Source organism: Thunnus maccoyii, chromosome 7 (assembly GCF_910596095.1).
Source record: "Thunnus maccoyii chromosome 7, fThuMac1.1, whole genome shotgun sequence".
NCBI lineage: Eukaryota > Metazoa > Chordata > Actinopteri > Scombriformes > Scombridae > Thunnus > Thunnus maccoyii.
The window spans coordinates 4,103,735-4,124,923 of NC_056539.1; the positions used below are offsets into that span (position 1 = coordinate 4,103,735).

Below are 21,189 nucleotides of genomic sequence, written 5' to 3' on the forward strand. Positions count from 1 at the left end.
TGTCATCTGAGCAGAAAAACAAATGAAAATGTGTGTCCTCCATGTTTGACGTCACTGTGTGTGTGTGTGTGTGTGTGTGTGTGTGTGTGTGTGGGAGTAACATACTACACTGTGAAAGCATGTTCCTCCGAGGACAGAGGGGAGGGGCGGTCACCTCATGGCATCTGTCTCTCTCTACACCTCATGCACATATTTAATCCCATCAACACTCCCATCATCCATTTCTGCTAATCTCCCTTCCTGTCTGTTTATCTCTCCCTCACTCTCACTATCTCTTCATCTTCCTCTCCACCTCTTTTCTTTTTTTTTCTCACTACCCTATTTTTGCTACTCACAGTTGTTACAAAACATTGCTTTCCTCCCCTCATTCATCCACATTCTTCATTTTCTCTCTCTTTTCCGTTCCTCTCCTCTGTCTTTCTACCTGCACCCTCCTCTTATCTTGCAGCTACAATCTGTTTTATGTCATTGGGAGTTATCAGGTCAAGCGTAAAGGCTAATCTAAATTTCATTCACTCTACCTGGGAGTTAATAATAAAGAGGTGAGGGAGAGACAGTCTCTTTCACTTTCTTGTCCAGATCTTTTATGCTTTTTCCTCTTTCTGTGCTCTATCTATCGCTCTGGTATGTAAACCTTACACCATTGCTTATCATGCGACTGAAGGGCAGCACATGTAGCAGGACCAAAAGCTTTAGTGTTTCAAATCTTGTACAGAAAATGAAAAATCTCTCATCCAGAGAAACTTAAAATTCATGACATAATCAAACCATAATTCATAGCTTCTTGTAATTGGGACTTCCTTCCCTGTCCAGAGCCCTGAGCACGTGGACAAAGTGCCTTTTGTGGTTCTCGTGTGTGTACTGTCTTATTTGAATATTTTATAATGTTCATTCACACTGCTCTGGTTTAGAAAATCTGCAAAACTGCCAACAAATGTAGCAGCTGCTGTGTTATCTGAGAAACTAAACCAAGCAAATAAGTAAGGATAAGCTTTGCAGAGCAGTAATTTAATATAGGGATGTGTGTGATTACTGATCTGCAGATGAATATGTGATTCCCAACTTGGGGGTTTGAAACCACCCAAGGGTTGTGAGATAAATCTGAGTGGTCTCGGGATGAACAACAATTTAATTAAAAAGAAATTCCCATTTCTGCTGCACAAAAAGTTTTTTCTTTTTTTTTTTAATCTGAAATGATGGTGAGTTTTACCTCTTGAACTGAAGATATATATATATATATATATATATATATATATATTCTTCTATTTTGTTTTAATTGAAAGACTTTCTCCAAACATGTTTTAGGACATGTAAAAATCTTTTGCTTGGAATAATAACTTATGTCTTCCTTAAAATGGCATCTTCTCCTTCTACCTCATTAAAAAATCCAGAATTTATAAATGTGCAAATATGTTTAATTTTTAAAAAATGCGTCTATTCTCAGTGTATGTGCTCTGGAGGATTCAAGTTCCCACATTACAGTTATGTAAATTCTATACTGGTCCTGGATCGGCTCCAAACTAGTTCTGATGTCACGAATCATGCTCGTAGGTACACGACTAAAAGTCAGATTTAAGACGAACACAGAGAAACTTTCCTTCCTCAGTAGATAAATGTAAAAACATCCTTCTAGTATCAAACTCTGCACATACATCATTCTGCACAGTGAAGCTGAAACATCCAACTGAAGGAACAAGAGGAAAAACATATTTTTTAGAGGAGAGGGACTTCAGTGATATTTTTTTTTTGTTAAAAGCAGTCAAACTTGATTGTAAAAAGTGTCAGAAACAACCTTTCTGCACAATTGAATGTTAACTCCTACTAAGGTGATTTCAAAAAAAAAAAAATACTACTCTCTGACAGATAATACCAGGGACAAGACTCGGTAGGTGTCCTTGGTGGTTGGTAGTGCCTTGAATACAGCTGTCTGCACCTGCTGCTTGACAGCTTGCCCTTCATATACGACCCAAAGTGTATTTTACACTATTTCTGACTTGTGTTAACTACATTGACTGTGAATTGGGCTGGGAGCGCTGCCAAAACAGCTCTAGTGCACAGCAGTAAAGTGGAAGAACGCATACAGCGTGTGGAGGACTGCAGCTGCTGTTGCTTTAGTTTCAAGGCCAGTATCAACAAGGTGTAAAGAGTATTAAAATAAAGCAATCTACGAATGAAATATCACATTTTGGTTAAAGTGCTCACATCTCACAGGCATACAGTATGCAATTTGTGTCAAAGGATCTGTGAGAAGCTGTAGCTTGGCATATAAGGGTCAAAAGCCAAAAAGGCAGGAACCTGTGTCCTAGTGAAATGAAATGAGAGATCAGGGTCATGTCCTTTAGAAAAGGACTTATTATTGCTGGCTTCTCTATCTTTGTGTCCTATAATTGCATTTTTGAACACTGTTTACAGCTCTTTATGATTGGAAATAGCAGCTGTAAACCACTTAGGTATAGAAACATCCTTAGTGACTGGATCACTGTAGAAAATCACAATGTCTGTTTTTAAAGTGCCAGAATGCAACACCTTGGCTTTTCTCCATGACTCCTTGGCACTCTAATCTAGAAGGACTACATCAGTTAGTCGTCAGTGAATTCTATAATTTAGCGCAACCTTGTTTACAACAAAATAATGCGTGCCAAAACCTTATAGTGTACCTACCTAAAGTTGCCTTTGGTAGTGTCACTATTCACATTATGGGTGAAGCAGCTGGATTTGTCTCTCGGTGATGTTCTAACAAAATTTTTCACATCCACAAATCAACGCCACACAGTCCAGTGACAAGAATATTCAGAGTTCATTCTGATTTAGTGCTCTGTATTTGGTTATCAGTTCAGGAACTGTTTAAGGGTGTGTTCATGTGTAAAGGGCATGTTGAGTACATCCTGCACCTCTACCACAGAATCACACCCTGAGGAGCATACTTAATCACATGCACTTAAGAGATGTAGGGGGACTTTACATTGTGACTGCCACTGCAGGTCACACAACAGTCACGTCTTGAAAATGTGTCTCTTCTCCGGGACAGAAGTGTTAACAGTATGCATGAATTCACAACGCTGACCTCCATGTGCCATGTCACCTGTTCTTAAGATGGTCCAGATGGGGCACTTGGACAAGCCTATTAATAGACCCTGAGATGCTGCTTCCAGACACTTTAGGAGTACTCGGTGGAAGGTTTTTCAAAAGAAACTAGAAACATTTAATGATCAATCTTTGGTGGTTGGATGAGATTGTATTGCAACCAAAGCAATATCAAAATCTAATTTATTGTAGTTATTTTCATTGTAGCTTTCCAGGATTTAAGCCTTACCCTTTCCTTTCCTGATCCTTGTGTTATTCTCTATTTTTCTATCATTGTACCAATTTAGCCACTATCTATGATTAAAGTTGGATTCATGTATGGCACTCCTGCCATTTTTTAATTGGTGTACACCATGCCATATCACGCTTTAAGTATTTACCTGACAGTAATCAATATAACACGCTTTCATTCACTTTGTGATGGTGATAGATGACTATGGTGAGCAGAGGGTTGGTGTTGGTGATGGCTTTGCTAGATCACAAAACATGCTGCGTGTTACTTAAAAAAGAAATATCCCTGAGCTTTTCTCCACTTGGTATGTTGTCTCAATTTCAACAATTTCCACCAACATCAACAATCCAAGATGACCAGTTACAGTTTTTCTGAGGGAGGTTCCCTGCACTACCTCCATGGCCACCGCAGCCCCAACATATGGCGTAATTTTTGAGTGTACAATATCCTTTGGCATAGCTACTGAGTCTAGATGCATCGATTGTATACGTTATATAAAGTAACCATGTTTACATTCTATCATTCACTTAGATGAACAATTAGCAGTGTGTTCAGACAGAAACAGAAGCGAATTTTAAATGCAATGCAAATACAATAAGTCAATGCAAAGACTTGGATAGACGAAAATTTTCCCTGGGCGGTGACGTGGATACACATCCGCACAAGTTGACAGTGTTTCAACTTGAGTGAAAAAATCGCACATATCCTGGAGCTTTATGAATCTGCTTCATAAACATAGAGAGACGAGAGGGAAAAGGAGAGAAACTAGAGGGAAATAACAGAAAAATCCAGAGTTTCTGGTGAGTTCTGAGTTCAGTCACAGGCTGAACTGAACTCAAACACAGACAAACTCTCACGGACAAGGTCTGTGCATCCATTGCTAGCTAACTTACAGCTAATGTACAGTTGGTATTTTGACTGAGGGGTGAAAAAACAAAGTCTAGCAGTCAAATACATGCGAATGATATAAGGTGAAAATTCGCTACGTGTTCTGTCTGAACACACCATGTGGCAAGAGACCAACAGCTACGGTAAGCAGAATCTTTGCAATGGAGGTGGCTCTGTTAGAGCACAAAATATGTTGTTACTGAAAAGCAGAAAATTGCAGACTTGACACTGGCAAAAAACAAACACTCAAATTGAAAACACGCATTCTTCCCTGTTATTACCATAGTCACCAGAGCACCAACGTGCAGCCACAGCGCTGGGGAGGTACATGGTAGCTCGCTGGAACTTAAGAGTTTACATACAGTGTAGCCTGGTAAGCATAAGTCCAGATGAAGTTTTACAAGGAGAGAGTTAACAATGAGGGACACATTGCAAGCAGGTTGATTGAAAAAATATTTTTAGCTTGTACTAGCTAGCAGAGGAGTTTAAAGTGAGGATGTTTGATGCACTTGAACTTTGACAGCATCATGAACTCTTATAAGCAACTGATTCATGCCAAGGGAAATTGTTTTACAATTAATAATATATAGTTTCATGGTTATTGTCAGCATCTTGTAAGTCACTGGGTTGACATAATGAGCATTAACAGGAAAGGAACTGGTGATATATTCAGTGTCTGGTTTAGGTCTAATTAAATGTAAGAGCTTTTATTTAATATACACAACATGTGGTTATAAGGTAATACACTCACTTTGAATGCACCTACTCCATTAGCTTCCTCCCCTAGTCCATGACCTATGTGACCTTCTCAGTGATTATGTGTCATGATGGATGTGGCTAGGTACCTCTATTTAATCATACTGATAGTCATGATGGAGAATTTACTACCTAGAACTGGCAGCATGGCAGTGACATATGTTCACACTCCGACACACATACGCACACACAAAACCACGTGTGTGTTCTGCCAGCACTTAAGTCCCCTTGGAAACATAGCTAGTAGTGCTACAGAAAGCTAGCCGTCTGTATGACAGTGGGTTGTGTGGGGGTTGGGACAAGTGTGGTTACTTAAGACTGATTTTACGCTCTAAACTGTAGGCTAAAACAAGGTGACAACAAGAAGACCATATTCCACTGTAATCTCCCACTGAAAAATAAAGTGGTAAAACAAAAATCTATAAAATATAGCTGCAAAGCAGCGATTCTGGGATTCAAGCCAACACAAACTGACAAACTGTCTTTGCTTTAAGGCCAAATTTGTGCCAGGCCCATGCACGTGTTTGGAACTGGTGGCGCCCCCTATTGAGCAACTTCAAAATAGTTTTACACACATCGTTCAACGTTGTTATGAAACATATCCTGTGAATTTCATAAAGGACAAACAATTTCTGATTTATAGTTTTATTTGTGTTATGCCACACCCATTTTTTGGATTTGTAGTGCCCCCTAGTGGTTGATTTGAATTAAAATTTCATGGTATGTTTCAGGTACTTATGTGGACATATCAGGCAAGTTTTGTGATGATTGGCCCAATGGTATGTGGCTTTTTTCCTATCTTTATTCAAGAGCGTGGTCTTCCAATTTGAGAGCATGATTTATTGATTTCATGTTCAGATTTTTTATGAGTTCCCTCAAACCCTTGCTTGCACTTAGATTTGCTCTGCTTCTGTTCAAACTGTCTGCTTGCCCTCAGATATATTATTGCTTGCACTGATTTCCTGCTTAAGCCTCAGCCCTTCTCCTCGCACTCAGGCTGCTTCTGTGCGATCGTGAAACGTCTGCTCTCAGATTTCTCCTCTGCTCTCGTATTTTTTGTGTGACAATCCTGTCATAATCCCCCAACCAATAGAATACCAGGTGTAGTGTAGACCAATGAAATGATCCCTGCCTCCTTGCTGGCACATTTGCTTTACTTCTTGGAGTATCCTGTACGGGCAGTTACTCTTTAAATGGGTTCATCCACTCCCGCCCGCGAGGGCTTTATTAAATGTACTTCCTTTGCTTTCTTGTATGACTTTTTGAATGAAAGGACAGTTAATATATATACCAGTGTCCATACTTTTTCTTTTACTATAATAGTAGCCGTCTAGCATGCCAGCCTCCCATCGGCATGCTGGAGAAGAAAACAGCATCACCTTCATGACTCAGGACTGGAACCCAGGGAAAAAAAGAATTTGTTTGTGAGACTTATAGTTCAAAAGTCATGGGCCAAAATGTAAAGTTTGTTGTTTTAACACCACCATCTGGTCCATTGGGATCATGTTTCTTGTCTATCACATTTACCATCTCACAGGAATTTGCGCAAACATTTCTGAAGAAAAATGATAATAATAAAACAGCACAAAACCATTAGGATTTTAGCCCTTCAGGTTTGACCCCTAAATATGCCCCTCTTCTCCCGTTAATGAGCAAATATATTACCATTATTTGTATGTCAACTTTTGGGAGTCCCTCCATGCCTTTGAAAATAGAATGCAGTAATCAAAATTACATGAGTCAGTTTGAAATACCCGGGGACTTTCAAATTTGGAGAACTAAAAACATGATGTTATGAAAACCTTGAAAACTCCTATACTGCAAAATCATTATTTTTCAATTCTTAATATTTTGAAAAATGAATCAAAATGTCTGTGACCTTGTTTGAAAGGCCCAAAGCTAAAGACCAAAAGCAAGGACGTAGTCACTTCCCAAGGGGGAAAGGTACAATGGCCGGCAGACTAAAAAAAACAACAAAGCCTCTTTCAAATTTGCTCTTCCCTACTTAAATGTGCTGGCAATTTGTCATTGTCTTATTTGAAAGTTGACCACTGTTCTGTAAAAGTTGCAGTTACAGAATGAAATCCAGAAACATGTTTTACATACAACATGCAGGCAAATGTGATTTAAATGAAAGCTACAACCTTTTCAATGATGCTTGGGCTCTTCTTGGCTGTAAAACATATAATATCAAATAAATGATCAAATTGATATAAGGATGTAGTAGTGGATCCAAAGAGCTTCATAGACTTCTGGGAAGGGTGAACGAGCCACCCTCCAGAACCAAGGATGGTTGTTAATCAAACCATGTAGTAACAGTCATCCAATCACAATAGAGTACTGTAAGTTAAAGATCAATTACTCCAAAAACAGTTACAAATACCAAGGTGATCAAATTTGGTTACACACTAAAACGCATACATAACCACAACACATCAGCAGATTTTACTTGGTGTCTTACCTTCCTGATGTCTTCCCTGTCTCCTGTCCAATATTCTTCAAAACAGGACAGTTGTGCAACAATAAATTACAAAGAACAACATAATAGCTGAAAGAGTAACTGCACTCAGGCAAATAAGCATGCACCATCTAGTGGTGACCACATGCTTGTTCCACACCCTGTGCAGCTGCGATGTAGCATTGTGTTACAGTACAATGCTTCATCCTAGCTCTTAAGATGCATTAGAAATGCAAATATGGGCTAAAGGTAGTTCATGAATTTAGTATCTGGCACTCCTTAGTTGCTGGGACTATGTGGGTGAAAAGGGGTTACAAGAATATTTCCAACAAGAAATTTGGAGGAACATCAAAGAGAGCTCCCCCCTTTATGCATGGTTAGGGGTGTAATAGAAACTGAGGCGAGGTCAGGATGGGCAGGCTGTGGAATGGAGGGGGATCTCCATTCACAACACTATTGGTGAGAAGTTCTTACATGAGCTCTAACCAACCATACCCAGAAAGCACATAAACCTCTTCTTGGCAGTGTGTGGCAGATAGTGCTTGACAGTCACAATCTTAACGCCTACTTCACTTTAACTTACAATTTTGCTATATCGTATCGTCGTTATATGGTCTTAGCAAATATACATGGCCAGATGAACCAAATGTCAAACCCACTCATGCTAAGCTATTCAGCAGTGCACTGATCTGCTGGACATACTGGGACCATGTATCACTGTACATTACCTTGCGTAAAGGTCAGCTGCTCAGTCATCCAATCTACTTGCAACATGATTCATAAAGCACTGAAGCACTGCAGGCATGTTACACATGCCATAATGTATGACCATATGGACATACAGTAACAGTCAAAAGTTTGGACACACCTTCCCATTCACTTGAATGAGAAAGTGTGTCCAAACTTTTGACAGGTACTGTACATTCCAGAGGGTGTGATACAAGCTTCAGTCACTTGAGCTTGAATTGAAACCTGCCACCATTCCTTTGGAAGGTCTGGTTTTTAGTTCAAAGGTTTTTTGGATCATACTTGGTGAAACCAGGTAGGACAGGAAGGTTTAGCAGTACTGTCACTCAAATGTCTGTGTCTGTCTGTTTATGGGCTGAGCATCTATGACATCATGCTCAGTGAGTTGTGTACCAGGTCAGAAAACGGCAAGGAATAACTCTTACAAAGATTAATGAGCTCAGAAACAAATAGTCAACCAAATGTCATGAGCCTGCTGATTCCCCAGTCTGACTTTTTCCAAACCAGCTTGCAAAACACAAACATTACAAGCTCAACTCCCTTTGTGAGTTGCATTTGCATTTACAGGTTGCAAATATGATATTGCACAGATGCTTGGGCCATAAGATCATCCAAGGGCCATGCACAGTGTGGCAAAAAAGTGAATTCTCCAAAGCATCTTAATGCACAGTGCATATGTTGCAAGCTAGCTAGCTAATGTTTATACCACATATGCCACAGAGAAGTTTCTGTTGGTTTTCATTCTAACTAACTCCTTCAGCAAAATCTCCTGTTGAGGTGATTGGTTTGCATGACACATGGTTGGGCCACCCCTGGTCTAAAGTAGTTGTTCATGTCAAATAGGGTGGATGGTAGAAATGGGAAAGATTTAGATGATGCCATATTTATGACATGCAAGCATTGACCTCATCGGAAAACTCAAAATTTGGGTTTAATCGCTTTGAACAATGGAGTTTGGTTGACATGGGGTATCCATATTTGTTTGGTTTTCAGCCACTTTTGTATTACTAAGTGCCAAGTTGGAGATATCTGAGTTTTGGATCGACTTGAATGTTGACCTCCATTTGCAAGTCAGAAAATATTATTTACGATAACCCTGATATGAATTGATTGGTCATTGGTCGATGCATTAGCTGTTTGTGGTGAATAAACACGAACTGCACAAACTGTCCAATGGTCAAATTGGCTCAACCTAAACACACCTGAGCAGACAGCAGGAATGTAGACTATAGTCCACCTTGGCAGGCAAATGCCCCATAGCAGAATAACAAAAGCAAAGTAAAAATTAATATTATCTATATAGCATATTTCACTCCAGAGGAGATACAATGTTATACAATGTGATACAATGCTCACAAATGAGCAAATGGCAGAAAAAAATGTATATGCATACTGTACATACTGTACAAATGTATATGCAAACTGTTCCAATAAACAGCTAAAACAACCAGATGCAAATAAAACCACCACAGCAAAACAAAGCTCATCATATGTGCAAACAGAGAGAGAGTGGATTTCATTTCTTTATTGAGATGAAGAAAGAACAAGGAATGTAGATGTGACACAGAGCAGCCAGTATAAATTCAGATCAGTACAGATCAATGCTAGAATCCTAACGGATATATTTACTGACTGACAATTTTGCTATTTCTAAGTGATGTGTTTATAAAATCTAAGGACTGAAGGAAAGCTGAAAGAATGGGAAGACATACAGTATAAAGGCAAAAAGACAGGGAGGTGAAAGACTGAGGAAATCACTGAGGGGAAAGAAGAGTTTAGAGGTGAAGAACAAGTAAAAATGAACAAATAGGTAAGCGAGGGAGAGATTGTGGCGAGTGGAGGGGGGAGGTACAGGCAGGTGGACCCAGCAGATGGAAAGTTCAGACCTTGCTTGTTTTCCCTGAAATGTCACAACTGTAAAAAAGGTTTTATAAAGCATCAATCACAGTGGAGCCGCACCTACAGGAATAGTCATGGGGCTTCGGAAATGAGACCTCCGCACTGAACTGCAGAGGCAATCACCACTGCAAGCTTCAGGTCACCGCACTGCTCTCAGAGAGGAGGAAATGGAGAGGAGAGGACCCCAGAAAGAAATGAGTAGGGAAGAGAGGTGAGGGGGAAAGAGAGATGTGAGGAGGGGACAGGTGAATTTTTTGCCATTAGATCTGCTATTAGCCCTGATTTTGTTCTGACAGTATCTTTCAATGTGACTACCCTTTAAAATGCATTTAGATTATGAAGGTTTTACAGACTGACATAGAAGCTAATGGGTAAAACTCTCCTACACCACACTGAAATGATTATCCTTTTCAGATGTCATATAGTCTTCATAGTCTTCACATGTATGTAATATCATTTTGAAATTATCATGATTACAAGATTGTGACTTATAGATAGCGTTCACATTAACAAAGTCATAATTATTACTAGGAGATGCACAGATATGTCCGACTTGGCATTTCATAATATGGAAGTGCTTGAAAGTCAACCAAATAGGGATCCTTACGTCAGCCAAAGTCAGGCATTCACAGACATTGAACCCACATTTACTGGATATAGTGTGTCAATGCACCATATTTTTAACCCTCATTCAACCAACTGTGTATATAACCGCCTTGAGTTGTCCTGTGATGTGAATGCTCGCAAATTTCTAAACATGGGAATCTTTTCCATTTCTGCCTTCTATCCCATATGATGTCATCACGACATAAGATTTGATTAAGTTGTGGTACTTAAAATTTATTGGTTAAAGGAGAAGTTATAGTCGTCCGTTAAGGTTTTGTGGTGTAGCAACAGATCCTATACACACATGGCTGCCATAGCTACAGCTAATGTGCACCTCTTGAACTACTGTACATGTCTGCAGCTACAAAGATACCATGTGGAGACCACAAGAACTGTGATTGGTTAGCTTGGGCAACATGATTTTTATACTACAGGTTTCTGATGCTGGTAGAGATTGTTGATTGTGAAGACATGTCAAGTTGAAGGAAAGCAGCGTTTCAGTTGATTCTTCATTTCATTAAGACACATTGAACAAAGCCATTTCCACTACAAACCTCCTGCTTACCGCGTTCACTGCGCTTTAGAGTGAATGACAGAATGTAAACATGTTTATTTCAGCTATTGATTGCACAGCAAACGCATTCTGTTCAGTAGTGAAACACTGACAGGCATTGTTGCTCTGTATTACCAAGTAACTGTAAGGATGTAAACATGATAACTGTGGAGTTAACTACAATTAAAGCAGCAGTCATATATTTTTTGGACACTTGGAGGCAGTGTAACAAACTGGAAGCACAACATTGACATATATTGTAAAGGGGAAAATGGTAGCAAACAGTTGCCAATTTACGCAGCAGACACAGCGTAATATTACCGTCCACCCTGACATCTGTCCAATGTTTTTTGTAGAGGTACAAAAAACACCTCATAGGAACTTATAGGAACTGAAGGTCCGCTAACCATCTTTTTTCTGAGCTTTTATCTAATGGTCTTGCAGATGCAGATGGACTTAGCTCAGCTGTCATGGAGAATGTAGAAACTTGACCATTACAACTGCTGAGGAAGACCATGAAATGCAGTTGAAAACAACAGCGAAAAGTTCAAGAATTAGCTTTGACCCTCTGTAATTAAGATGACAATTGATCAGCTGTGGTCATGAAAGAACCCTTCAACATATCAAATGTGAAAAAGACTGACAGTACAATTAAAATTAGTACAATTCTTTTTTTTAAAACTGTTTTCCAAATATTATCATTTTTCTTTCATTTTGTTCATGCCATTATAACAGCTATACATTTTGTTCTGTAGGCCCCGCTGAAATATACTTGTCATTATAGAATAGAGAAAAAGTAAAAACAGTGAAGTAATAAGATTCCACGTCTGTCGTTTGTTCTTTTTCATTCAGCTTCTACTACATATAAAAAAAACTGCTTACCACAGTATATATTAATCCCATATCAATCCATGTGAGTTATTGTGGGACACAGTGTTCCTTTGTGATTGAATGAGGCTTTTTATAGCCTCTTTCACACTGATTTTAGGCAGCGTATGAAATTTTATATGACATGAAAAGTGCTCCAGGTCCCCAGGCATTTATGGACAAAATATTTTAGACTGACTTTGCAAGTGTGAGAAGCCAGACTTTTATTAGAGATAGATGTTTGTGTGTGTGCGTACCACTTACGTGTACAATCTATGTTTGTGTGTTCTCAGCTTGATTAACAAGGAGATGCTCTGAGGTAATTTATGTTGGGTAAACAAGACAACAAGGTTGTATTGCTGATTTTATATTCACTAGCAGTAGCAGTAGTGGCTTGCTTGTGATAAAATGTCAGGAGGATATTATTTGTCGTCCTTTTATCAGGGCATCTTAAAAGGGAGAGGTTTAGGCTTTTGAAAAGCCCGTTCCAAAGAGCAATATAGAAAGTGTGGAATTTTTTAAAGACTCAGTGTGAGAAAATAAATTCTTAGCACATATGTTTTCATTTATCATTTATCATCATGGTATATTCAACAACCTTGATTCACTGTAGGTCTTTATATTTGTAAGACATTATAAATCTTATAGTGTATGAAAAACTTTCGGATTCGAACAACCTGAGTCTTATTTCATACCTTTGTGGAGAATTTCCATTGGTGAGAAAAACACTGTACTCACCAAGAGCTGCAATCTGAGAATACAGTAACATCTCAGTCAGTCGCTGCAAGAAACACAAGCAGTCAGACAATCAGACAAGGCAAGGCACGTTAATTTAAACAACACATTTCATACACAAGGGCAATTCAAAGTGCCTTACATAATGCATTAAAACATTAAAAAAAAAACACTAAAATGCAAATTAAAAGAAGAGAAACAATTTCAGAAGCAGATTTAAAAAGTTAAAACACAGGATAGGTAAAGATGCAAGGTCAAGATGGTTAATGAGGAGTACTTAAGGTTCAGTTAAAGGCAACGCAGAACACAGCAGGTTTTAAATCAGTTATTAAACTTATTTTAAAGAAAAATGAAGGCAAACTGTACAGTTATGGCTCAAACTGTCCATTGTAAACATCCATCATAGTCAACAGGCACACTTCCTCATTCAACTTACAAGCACTAGCGTATGTAAAGTTTTCCTGTACAGTGATGGATTATTAGGAACTTATTTGTTGTGCTATCTTTTACTTTTTCCTCCAAATGAAGTTGTTTACATAGTCTGGCTGTGTGTTTTTACCCTGTCTGACTTCATTGTGGTGATATTGCCTCATTTTGGTGAGTACAATGTTATGATAACCGCTAACAATAACAGCCAAGACTCAGTGGTGGAAGAAGTAGTCATCCTTTACTTAAGTTCCAAAGTCTGATACATGATTCTATATGAAATTATTGGATTATTAATACTGATGCATCAATGGGGGTTGCGAGATAATTAGTGGGAGAGGAAAGAAGAAAAAACAAAGTTCTGATACACAAACCTGTTTCAGTTTTTAGAATTTTTCTCTAATCTTTGATTTATTGTGAAATATTGGATCATCTGAATATTCATTCAAATGAAACCACCACTATTTGGTGGAGCTGTTAACTTAAGGGTTACATCCTGATTCCCTTTTTTGATCGTTCCTTGCTCCTCGATCCTTGCTTGACCTGGAAGTTGTTCCAGTCCTCCTCATGAAGGCTGTCCCAAAGTGTTTATTTCTGCTCTGAGGGGCAAGGAGGGATCTCTGAGGAGCCATGAGTGAGGATACATAACACCAGCCTTTGTGCAAGTTTTATACCAGTCAACACACCCCCTTAATGAAAATCACTTATTGATTGGACGCTGCAGCTGATCAGACTGATCTGATACATCACAACATCACTGAGTGGAGACAGATTCAACTCAAGTATATCACTCCCAAGTTTTATTTGTTTTGTGATTCACCATCTATTTAAAAATGGTGAATCTGTGTTAATTGTTGGTGTGATCAACAAAAAAAACATAAACAACTTTCTTCATTTATTAGAAAGTTTTATTATTTATTTTATTTCCCCCATTAAGTTTAATTATGAATACAGTTAAGGTCAGGGAGAGTCTGTCTGTCAGCATTTTAAACATGTTTTTATTTTACATCATTTATTGTCATTTCCATTCAGTCACGTGATGCTGAAAATTCCTGAGTGTCGAGTTTGATATGAGTTACGTAATTTCCATTTTCCCTGAAACATTTAGCCTAATAGATCATTTCTAGTGTTCAAAAGACACCCTGACCATATTATGGGTTATTAAATAATGAATTGCAAATAATTAATGAATAATATAAACACATTCTGTTAGTAGAAATGGTTCACATGCCTCTCAGCAGGACACAGTAAATACAGAATGCAGGTTTTTCTTCATGTGCAGGTGTTTGTCAAACAGGTAACTGCAGAGAGAAAACAGCTGCTCTGGCAGTGATAACTGTGCACATTTATTAATATTAGGAGGGTGCACACGTGTGCAGAACCAAACGCCCTCAAAAGTCGCTATAGCTGTTTAAAGCTGAGTGACAGCTGATCCAGCTGTGATCAGCTGCAGCTGTCATCAGAAATGGACATCGCTTCACGTGACGCTTCAGAGGAAAGGACGTCTCATTTCTCTAAAAACATATTTCCTCGTTTCCTCTCGCCTCCGTCTTTTCCTTCTTTTCCGTCTGTCCTTGCATCTTTAGTGGGAGGAACTAAGAAAGGAAGGAAGAGATGAAAGTGAGGGAAACGTGGATGCAATGAAGGGAAATGAGATGCACCCATAGACATTTGAAAAGTGACCCGACTACACACTCCTTTTTGTAAGATATCAAAAGCCAAAAAACCTTTAACAATATGTTGTATTTTAAAAGCTTGTTATATTATCCATTGTGTCAAAGCTTCCAAGTTGCTATAAATGTGAATTTTCCACGTAGCCCACAAACATGCAATGTTTAATCGGGATATGAATTGGCCACCCATCACTTACATTGAAAGTACATTTGAAGGGGATCTTTTAATAGCCGGTATGAACAGGAGAAAACATCTGTCAGTGTTCACATGGACACCTGACTATTGTTTTAAGACAGACTTGAAAAATCGTGGACTTATCCTTTAAGTTTTCCCACTAATGCACCACAAGATGTAAAGATGTTGGTTGGTATTTGTAAAAACACAGCATGCAAAGTTGGCCCCTCCTCCCCAGCTCAACTAGCGAATGAGATTTAGTGGCACTAGTGAGAACAAAGCCGTGAATCAGATAGATGAAATGTTATTTTCTAATTCTTCCACAGTGGTTACATTCTAAAGAACAAATAAACACACTCACACCTCCACACAACCCTGAAGGAAGGTGCCACATTTCCGGATTTTGTGTGAATGCAGAGCTTCATCCTGTCTGCTGTGGCCTCTCTGCTCTCTGTGTGTGTAGCTCAGTCCCAGACACACAGATCTGCAGCTCCCTATACATGCAAGAGACAGAGAGCGGAGGAGAGATGGAGATAGTGATGTAACCCTGTCGCTGCACTACGAGTCCTGACCTCATACATTGTGCGCTGTTATTGGCTGGGGGCTACACACCCACTGCCCAAAGGTTGACGCCCAGAAGCGTACCAAACACGGCAAAATAATAAGAAAATAAAGGCAGAGGGCAGAGTCTCTGCAGATAAATAACACTGCCACACACTTCTAGTGGGTCATAAGTGAAGATTGTGAGGGAGTATTTTTGTATGAGTCTATAAATTGTTTTGTTTTGTTGTTTTTTTTAGAAAAATCCTGCATCGTATGCCTTTAACCTAATGAGAGATTAAAATGAGCTGTTTTATGCATCTTTCTTTTTGTAGTTCTTACCTGGGTAATGTTTTAAAAAACTGGAATACATGAGAAATCATGCGAGCCTGCTCAGGCCCACCTTTTAATCGCAGTCCTTAACACATCTGACTGATGAGTGAAATATCAATTACAAACCTTCAGTGTGCTGCCAGGTGCATTCAAAGGCGAAATGTGGCAGCTTTGAAATAAAGTTATTACCGAGGCAGCCGCTTCAGCCGTTAAGAGTAAAAATTAATAATCGAGCCCGTCGCTACAGCAGAAGAAAAAGAAAAGAAGAAAAAGGAGAAAATTAGAGATGAAAGACAGCCACAGGTTAGGCCATGGCGAAAACCGTTTCATTTGGCATATCGTCTCATCTCCAACTTGAAAGCAGGCCTCTTTTGTTCCCAAACCAACCCTCCACCCCACTCACACGCCCACTCTTCATTTTCTTTCTGTCTTTCTTTTCTTTCTTTTCTTTCTCTCTTTCTTTTTCCCCACCACTCACCCTTTGCATAATTACAACACTCGTATTTTTATAATGGCCTTCCACCATTACAAGGATTTACAAATGCCCTACAGGGACAGAAAGTGGATGTTATGGACAGCAAAAAGCTCCACAGGGCTGTTCTTAAATAGCACATAGATATATTTTAATGATTAGTTGCCAGAGCTAGCGTCTTTTCCTTCATTTTTACCATTAAAATAAGAAGCAGAGAGAAACGACTCTGGAAAGATCCAGAAATTGACTAACAGGATGGGTTTTTTTCCCTCCTTGCATTCACATTTCTAATCTTTATGTCGTTGTGCCTTTAGTTTCTGAATCTGTACCTTCTTTCTCTGCATGCATCTCTTTCAGAGTGCACCTTATTTTAAAAGAAGTACTAAGGGCATTTTCTGCACTTGAGTAATCAATAAATAACTACCCTTTAACTCTACCACTCTTTTTATAACCTACGTAATTCCCGATGCAGTGGAGCAGTACCTCTGTTACAGAACAGCATAACCTCTTGCTCAATTCAGGGAAAGCCTACGCACATTTATAATTAATACAGATCCATTTTTACCTCTCTGGAGTCTAATAATTGCTATTTTTGTAAGTGGGAAAGATTGTTGAAAGGCTAAAGGAAAGGATACAGGAACATTGTTACTCAAAGAAGAGAAAACTTTGACTTATTCTGATGTTTTGTTTTGGGGTTGTTTTTTTTGTCATGCTAGCAGCAATGCTCTCAGGATTGCACCTACAATCACTTTGTTCCTGACTGACTCAACAACAATTGGATGGGTTGTCATGGAATTTTGTTCCGGTGGGCATGATCCCCGAAGGCTGCTTCCCTGACTTTTCCTCTAGTACCACCATGAGGTTAACAGTCTTGGTTTTGGGTGAAATGTCTCAACTATTGGATGGAAATTCGACTTCTAATGACACTGGTGATCCCTGTACTTCTTCAAGTGGTCCTTGTATGTCAAACAATTAATTTCAGCAGAATTTGGTTCATTCATGATCCCCAGACAATGAACCCTAATGAGTTTTATGATCCCACTACCTTTCATTTTGCACCACTTTTGGGTTAATAGGTTGTGTTCAGAATGAAACTGTTAAATGGATTGCAGTGAAATTTAGCACAGGGGTTCATGTTCCCCACAGAGTATATTTGAATAACTTTGGTCATACCCTGACTTTTCATCTACTTCTATGATCGACTCAAAGTTAGAATTTGTCAAGTACTTTAGTTTCTGACCCAATACCTAAAAAATCAAAATTGTCTCCTAAATATTACAATAATATACTTCTAATTTTCAGCAGACAATATGTTTTAAAGAAATATAATGGCTCTCATAATACATTTTTTCAAAGAACAATGCACCTGTTGTTGTGGTTGAGTGCAAAGGCATCAATAATTTTGTCACTGTCCAGGGCCCTTGTTCTCTAAGTGTTTATAGCCAACAGTATCAGGTTACTGGTTCTAGAGTCTCCACTGCTGTTCCTCAAGTAGTTTTTCAAACAATACAGTCAAGAAAGACTGCACTCACAACTTAATGATGTGACGGGAAGTGTCAGAGATATGCATATGAGTTTGTACAAGTCTATATATGCATCTTTGTATGGCTTCACGAGGGAAAGGAACTCCTAAGTGTTGGTGATAGTATGTCTTTTCTTTGCAGTAGTTGATAAGCCTGGTAGAGCTCTGCACACAAGTTTTCCTCACTGCTTCCATGATAACGGGCCATGGGCAGTATGCGGTGATTGTCTAGAAAAGATGTGTGTTTGGGGCTTAGGGCTGGCACACCTCTCAGTACATCATTTGTCTCTGTTGAAAAGCACCATTTCATCTCCATTAACAACCTGTCTATAAGAGGATAGAAACAGTACATTCTCAGGTCATCCATGCTGTCTAAGTGTACCCTTTCCAACTTGGCTTCCACAACAAAACCCTCCAGATTTCAAGCTGTTTGAGCCTGCCTTTTTTCACATAGTGAAGTCTTTGTTACAATTCCTGTGTTCGTGCACAGGCCTTCTGCTTGCTTTCGGATTTCTTTCCATTTGTCCTCTGTGTGCTTTAACAAATTGGGCCAGATCATCTGCCACTACAAGATCAATCAATCAATCAATCAATCAATCAATTTTTATTTATATAGCGCCAAATCACAACAAAAGTCATCTCAGGGCACTTTTCACATAGAGCAGGTCAAGACCGTACTCTTTAATTTACAGAGACCCAACAATTCCCCCATGAGCAGCACTTGGCGACAGCGGTAAGGAAAAACTCCCCTTTAACGGGTAGAAACCTCAAGCAGAACCCGGCTCTTGGTGGGCGGCCATCTGCTTTGAGCGGTTGGCCGCGAAGGCTCGGCCCAAAACCCAGATCAAATTTGGGGGACTGTAGCTGATACAACATGACATCATCTTGAATTGATGATGTCACGCAGGGTAGCCCGGATTGATGGGAGAGTTTTCTTGACTGCCCAGCGAGTGTCACATAGCTTCTTGAGTCCACGTGCTATGCCGTTAGCTCAAGTAACTTTTGCCTTTTCATGAGAAGTTCATGCACCACCGACCAAGAAAAAAACTTGTAGAACATTTGTAGTGTCTCAAAAAATTCAGCTGCAGTGCTGACATTATGCTCACAGTCCACTAACACCAAGCTGAGCTTATTTGAATGGCAGTGTATATAAATTGCCCATGGCACCTCCTTCCTGAACTTTTCCTGCACTCCGTTGTTATATCCTGACATTACCGATGCGCCGTCGTAGCACTGACCCACGCTAAAAATTAAGTCTATATTACACTGACTGAGTCTATGCTTGATGCTGGCTAGTAGTGAGTCCATGTCTAACCTATCTGCTGGAATGAAATGCAAAAGTTCCTCATGTACTTTCTCTGACACTGGTGCTGCAAATACTGCGCTATCACTGAAGTCTGTTCCTTTTTACTAGCATCTTTACTTTCATCTACCCAAACAGCAAATTGCTCTGCATCCCTCACTTCATCACTTATTTATTTTCATATCACATCAGCCATTACAGTAAATATTTCATTTTGAATGTCATGGTGGATGTATTTGGCATTTTGGCTAACTTCTTGTCCACTGTTACATCAAACATTTCAATAACATGCAGAAGCTCGTGAAAATTACCCCTATTGGATGACTCCTCACCCTCACTCTGACCTCGCTGTGAAATCCCCTGGCGAGCTGTAAAGCGGGCGTTCGACCACAGCCTTCATGTACTTTCGGTTCTCCAACCAATGCGAAATGTCCCATGTCAAGCACGTTTGCTATTTTTGAGCTGTTTGTCTGTTTTTGTTTAAACTCACTCCATGTCTCCATAGCAAATTTCTGTCCCACACTTTTCATGATGACTCATGACTACTGCGTTGTGTCTACACCTTTGTGAGACCTATTAACATCACCTGTATTAGCACTATTAGGTTCACAATCACTCTTGTTTCTCATGGATGTCTCATGGATCTCAAAACAAAAGCATAAAAGCTAACTCTACCTGCTACCTGTATCTTATTTTGGCGTTAGCTCTGAGCTCACCTCACTTCCTTTTCATTAGGCCCTATCTCCAACCCTGTCATACATTTTTCTCTCTCTTCCATCTTTCAGTCTGTATATAGGCCGCTATGAGTTGCTCTCACACACACTGATAGAAAAGCACATCTACCCACTTTGTCCATCTGCAGGATGTTCAGGTTCACTGACATACTCTCTCTCTCTCTCTCTCAGCCTTTATCTGTGCTATTTTCAGAGGGAGAACAGTAAGTGAAGTATTGTGAGAGGTGATACAAAAGCTTCCTTCTCAAGGGACATGAGAGAGGGAGAAGCAGAGGAGAGTTTGTAAAATATGCTGCTGACTATTCATCTCCCCCTCTTTCCTGCTTTCTGCTCTCTCTCTCTCTCTCTGACTCTTTCCAGGCTCCTGGAAAGGCTACTTCAGGTGCTTGGACAAAAAGAATTTTCTATGTACTAAATAATGCAGGTAGTCCACAATTCCTATAACTCTTTTTTTTTTTTTCCTCAGGCCATTTGAACGCCAGGTCCACTCCAACACATCAGCTGTGAGTAACCAATATGACACATTGTCATAAAGACATTTCTCTTTTGCTCCTGTTTATTACAAGATTGAAATAACACAATAGAGATCCAACAGCTAGGCAGCTTCTGAATGTTTTTACATTTGCTGCTCCAAACATTTGACACCAGTTTGCAATGGAAATACTCTTTGTGTTTCGACTGTACATTCCTGGCTGTTTTCTCTTCCATCTGAGAAGTCGTCCTTGGAAACTGTTTGGAAAAGAGCAGGCACTTTCAAAAAATACTTGGCAGGTGATTGGATGAACCATCTGTCTGTCACCGTCTGTCACCGTCTTACCTTGCAAGGCAGCTGGATTTGCGAGATCACACAAGAATCCTCATTCACACCGGTGCACACTTCAGTCACAGAGACATGAGGGGCTTGTGCCAACACACACACACACACACACAATCAAGTTATGCAGTATAATTTGAAGCAAATAACTTGAAGCCTGACAAGATGGATTATTGTTTGATCTTGTGATGTCATGATCTTGTGAATCCAGCTGCTTCACAAGCTAATGGCTGGTTTGGCGTACATAGAAAAAGGACTCGGTGCCTGCTGTTGCTGAATGGTTGATGCAAAAGCACCACTTGTAAAGAAAAAAAACACTCCAGCAATCAGTGCGTAGCATCAAAGAAGGAAACCATAGGTTAAGGAATAAAA

At 39.5% G+C, this 21,189-nt stretch overlaps 1 protein-coding gene across 11 annotated transcripts in view; it reads left to right on the plus strand.

Moving 5' to 3' along the window:
* LOC121900143 (inactive N-acetylated-alpha-linked acidic dipeptidase-like protein 2) overlaps positions 1 to 21,189 on the plus strand; it is a 651,762-nt gene that overhangs the window by 158,556 nt on the left and 472,017 nt on the right. For all 11 annotated transcript variants that reach the window (XM_042416175.1, XM_042416174.1, XM_042416172.1 and 8 more), the window contains one exon: positions 20,470 to 20,506. The gene's annotated coding sequence lies outside the window, so the exon portion shown is untranslated. The remainder of the gene's footprint in view (positions 1 to 20,469; positions 20,507 to 21,189) is intronic.